General features: G+C 49.0%; 1 long non-coding RNA gene across 1 annotated transcript in view; it reads right to left on the bottom strand.

The window, feature by feature from the left end:
* The window catches only part of LOC308551557, a 55,482-nt gene extending 50,527 nt beyond the window's left edge, over positions 1–4,955 (bottom strand). Inside the window, exons 1-2 of the long non-coding RNA XR_013998055.1 lie at positions 4,471–4,955; positions 3,316–4,035 (exon numbers count right to left, since the gene is read on the bottom strand). This is a non-coding gene — a long non-coding RNA (uncharacterized lncRNA). The remainder of the gene's footprint in view (positions 1–3,315; positions 4,036–4,470) is intronic.
* Positions 4,956–5,330: the final 375 nt, after the last annotated feature.

The following is a 5,330-nucleotide window of genomic DNA, read 5'->3' on the forward strand; positions in this document are numbered from 1 at the left end:
AGGACACTCTTCCAAACAGCCTGGTTGTTAAAACTGGTGGGGAGATATTATTTAGGTGGTAAAAAAGCCAACCGAAGATGGAACATCAATATGAAATATAATCATGTGGGGGTTATTCTGGGCTAAACTAATATTCACGAGTCAAGTACATGTCGGAAACGTGCAGCCTAAAGACCCCCGACTCTTAGAAACACGTCCGGGGCTCGAGCTGCCGTCTGATGCTGGTGAGCACCAACCAGTAGGAGACAGGCCCTGTTCCATCTCGGCCAAAGGAAAAGGTCATAAATGCTAGCGCAATGCCTCAGGCAGTACTGACAGGAGGCGGTCGAACATATTCCAAAAGCATCTATGAAGGCGGCGAGCCCAATGCAGGCCTAGGAAAGTAAGTGGGGCTGAATGGAACGGAAAAAATGTGCCAAGACGTTCCAGCAAGAAAAACAGTGAGTTAAAAATGCAGTTCATTTTAAGATTGAAAAAAAAAAATACTCGTGCCTAGTCCAGTCCTTGTCACACATTAAATACTAAATAAAGTTAAAGAGTGAAGTGTGTGTGTGTGGGCAGGGGAAAATTAACCAAAGAACTTATGTGCATAACTCATGGACACAGACAATAGTGTGGGGAAGGCCTGAGGGGGGCCGGTGGAGGGGTCAATGGGGGGAAAAAGGGGGCATCTGTAATAGTTTCAACAATAAAGATAAATTAAAAGTAAAGGGTGAGCAAAAATATGAATATGAGTGATTAGGTATATGATTTATTTGGAGTTCAGACCTTGGTCTGGGAAATGAGCCCCTTTTTGATCGTGGCTCCTAATGGAAATTACGCTCTCTTTACAATAACCTGCGTTACGACGGCTTCCAGGAACAGGCCTGACCAGGAACAGCTGCTACTGTAACTGACAAATGGAGAAAGGGCAGCTTTGCATCGTCTGAAGGACAAGAACAAGGTGGGCCCATGTGTACAAACTGTGGCCCATAAGCAACCAGGCCAAGGACACAGCTGTTTTGCAACAAAGTATACAGGGCAGAGAACACAGGCTGCCTTTTACCCCAGCTTCTAAAATATTTAGGAGTCTGTGATGCATTTGGTACCACCACCCACCACACCAGCACCTGCTACCAAAGATCTGACCGCCTTCTCCATATATTTTTGAAGTGTGGCCACTTTGAAGGGTTACCTGCTCTGTCTTACAGCTGTACACAATATCAACGGCAAACACCGTAACTCAGTAACTCGGCTACAATAACAGAAACACGGAAAATCTCTACCATCTCTATATTTCAGTTCCATGTGCAATGCTATACCGGGAAGCTTTCACAGGTAAAAGTAAAAGTAGGCTTATAAATAAATGCTACATTTTAAAATGGTTTCTCTTTAATAGAGATAACCTGATACTGAGTTTCTACGCCATGTGAGGAAGACCTATAGGTTAGTATATCCTCTTGCATGTAGCCAATCATAAAGTACACTCAAGAAGCTCTGTTTTTGTTTACAGATGTTATCAAAGTCTTTTGTTATGTATATGTGATATATTATAGATATAATTCATATACTTTTTGAAAAATATATTCTTCCATTTAGAAAGGATTCACCCAGTGCGCCTTTATTTATTCTGGCAAAGGCCATTTGGATATTTATAACATCATTCTCTGGTCATACAAAATTGTCAATTTAAAAATTAGCTATGAGAAAAGCTCGTAGATTTATTGAATTTTGAGTCCTGCCTGCAGTTTCCTTGGCCGGGGCAGACCAAATGATTTTGCAGGCCATATATTGCCTGCGGGCCAGATGATCCCCATCCCTGCTTTAAGTAGTAGGTTCTTCTAGGCGATTCCTGATAGAAAACAGGTGCACTGGGGGAAAAAACACTCAGTGAGAGCTGTTTTGTTTGCAAGATTTAAAAACTCTGTTTTAAGGAGCTTAAGAAAATACGATGGGTGCATCGAGGAAGTGAATCAGGGACAATCAAAGTTGCATTCACAGGCTCAAGAGATGCCTGCACACCTAAGACCTAGGACCCAGGCCAGCTTGCCTCTCTCTTTTTTTCCCCCCGCCCCCCAAGGGTGCCTACATTGGGGCTGGCTCCCTTCACCTGGTGGCATTCATGGAAAACAGCTGTGCTTTGCCCTGAGATGCAGCCTCTCTCTCTGTGGGTTTGGGTGGGAATTTCTACTACATGACTGCAGTAGACTTCCCTGGATTCTGCGGTGCTCTCAAAATAAGGGGATGGTTCCACTAGGTGCAGAGGGCCTGCCGGCATGAGTAATACCCTGATATCCCCCAGAAAGGGCATGGCTGTGAGCTCCAATACTGTGGTGGCCACACTCCCCTTCAGTTAAAGTGCATGATGCCTCTAGTCCTCACAGGTCATCAGGGTCAGCACGCAAGATTCTGAGAGGGGGTCACGGGGATGAGGTATCAGCCTCAGGGGCCGGGTGAGGGCGTTGCAGGGTCAACGACTGCACATCCCACGATGGTATTAAATACATATTAAGAGGCCAACATTGGAAAGTAAAATTACACCCTCTGGAGAGTAGACTGGAAGAAATTACACTCAGAGATTCTGAGATGAGGTCCCGTTCTTGGGGCAGAGGTGAGGCAAGCCTCCCTTACCCTGCACCTTTTGTCTTTTTTATGGAATATGTGATAAATCCCGTGGGAGGAAGCTGGAGACAGGGAAAGGAGCAGTCAGGCTGGAGCACCGTGTTTTTATGCCAAATGCTCTTGCAGGTACATCCCAGAGCGAAGGGTTCCCCGCTCTCCAGCTCACAGCCCACATCCAGGGCAGCTGTGCATGGCTTTCCTCACAGCTCTGTAGTTACACAGCCGATGTCTGCCTGCCCACTAGACAACATCCTGATGGAGAGGAACTGAATTCTTGTCAATTTTGTACGCCCGGTACCAGCGCAGCATTTGCTATGTGATGGATACTTAATAAATGTTTGATAAATGACTAAATAAACAAGCCACTCCAAAACTAAATTACCAAAGAAAATAGAGAAGCGAAAGCAAGCGAATCAATTACTGAGAAAATGTTCTTATAGGGCAATTAAGTTCTTATATACTCCCATTACAGGAGTAATTTACTTAAATCCAGCATCCAAAACAAATATTTATTGATTATATACTATGCTGCAAGTGTTATTCTTGGTACTGAGATTACAAAGACAGATGTGAACAAATTCGATATTCTTCCTTACCTCAGGGAGATTTTAATCAATTGCATGAAAATATACGGGGCGAAGGTGGGAAACAAGAAAGAGCACGGACGTTTCTGAACAGTTTTCCCATGAGACTTAAATTCAAGATCTCACTCACCCGTGAGTGTGGTAGTAACGGGAGAACTGGTCTCTCCTTTAAGCACAGGATTCCGCAGTTGTGGGGTTCACCCAGGCTGCCCAGTCACAGCTTTTCCTAGTCTTCTGAACCAACCCGCTGGCAGTGCCCAAATACAGGGCATAATCCCTCGGCCACCAGCAGCCCAGAGTCAGGCTCTGTTGACTTGTCTCTCCTGAAACTTTCGATGTCACCACATCGCTTTAAACCACACCACCCCATGGAGTAGACCAGGGCTTCAAACTTTGGGTTCTTCCTTTCTAATAGGCTTCTTCTGCGGGAAAACCACGCTCTACCACGGCGAGAGGACCGTGGGAGGGTGAAGCGGTTGTCCTTCCGTGGTTCCCCGATGTACACAGCCACGTCTCTTCACGAAATGCCAGAGGTTGGTAGAGTCGCAGAGTCATGCAGATGTGCTGAGGCATCAGGGTGTCTTTGGGATCAGCTGTTTCTGAGGCTATTTATGAAAATGAAAAGCAACATCTCCACATCACCCCATCCCAGGCTCTCGCTTGCAGTGTTGCAGGCCAGAGGCGGGGTGGCTGGCACCCCGAATAAAGGAGAACGAGAAAGCCTAAGGTCAAGGCCATTCGGGGAGCTCCCCCCGACTTCCCTGTTGCTTAAGGCAAGAATGAGTCTTGCACTTTTCAGATTCTCTTCTGTAGCTTCAGTGAGCAGTAAAACCGTCCTTTAAAAGAGAACCTGGAAAAAGGAAATTAAAAATGTGAACCACACAATAGCAATAAATACACATCTATTGACAACTGAATCTAAAAATCAAAATAAAGGAACAAGCAGGACGGACACAGACTCACAGGTGCGGAGAATATTTTGGTGGTTGCCGGATGGGAGGGGTGTGGGGGGCATGGGTGGAAAAGGTGAGGGGACTGAGGGCTGCAAATTGGTGGCTACAGGATGGTCACAGGGATGGAAAGGGCAGCACCCGGGGCACAGTCAGGAATATTCTAATGACTACGGATGGGGCCACGTACTGCGGATATTTAGGGATGATCACTTAGTAAGTTATAGAAATGTCTAATCGCTGGGCTGTGCACCTGAAACTAACATCATCTTGTATGTCCACTGTAACTGGAAAATAAAAAAATGATTTTAAAAAAAAAGGGGGTGGGTGGGTACCTGGAGAACCTTCAGCCAGGGAGTCTGAGATTCCTCCAGGCCTGCTTATGAGGACTGCACGGGGAAGACCCTGCTTATGGAGAGAAGGAATGGCTCAGAGGCCTGTGAACTTGGGCGTGGCCACCGTTTAAAGCTGCTTCTCAAGTCTTCCCCGAGCCGGCGGTGCCACCGGAGGAAACGGCTTCTGCGCGCGGCGGGCACGCTCCGCGGCAGGACCTTGACAGTTCAGCCCAGCTCGGGTTCTGTCCCCCGTTTTTTGCACTTGCAGCGCCTGGGGAGCTCAGAGAGGTTGCGCCACCTGCCCAGGGTCACACAGCGGGAGGCGGGCTGAGCACGCGCCCGCTGCCAGGGCCGCAGCCCGGCCTTTACCATAACGTCTGAGTAAAAACAATCCCTGGTGGGCCTTGAAAAGGGGCCTGGCATCCCGGGCTCAACCCAGTCCCCGAGCCCGCCTTCTGAGACGGCGGCGCCGCCCTGAGGGGGGCGGGGGCGAAGGAAGGACTTCCCGGAAGCAGATGCCACCACGGCCAAGCACTTCCGGTGCGCCGGCCGTGACGGTCGCTTGGGGTCAGCGGACTATTGCGCTAAACGGCGCATAGGGACTGAAACGCATCTCTAGGTGTCCGAGGAACTCAGGACTCCAGACGGGACAGTCCTGCCCCGACCTGGACTCGGGGACACCTGCACCCAGCGGCCGACCGCGCGCCGCCATTGAAGCAGAGTAGGCGGGGCAGAGCGGACTGCCGCGTCGGCGCGATGACGCCACAAACGCGAGCACGTAGGCGGGTTCCTTCCGCCCGACCTCCTGGCCTGGGTCCCGCCCCTCGTGGGCGGGGCCTGGTTGAGTGACGGCCGGGCCC

The sequence above is a fragment of the Miniopterus schreibersii genome, assembly GCF_964146895.1.
Source record: "Miniopterus schreibersii genome assembly, chromosome: X".
Lineage (NCBI taxonomy): Eukaryota > Metazoa > Chordata > Mammalia > Chiroptera > Miniopteridae > Miniopterus > Miniopterus schreibersii.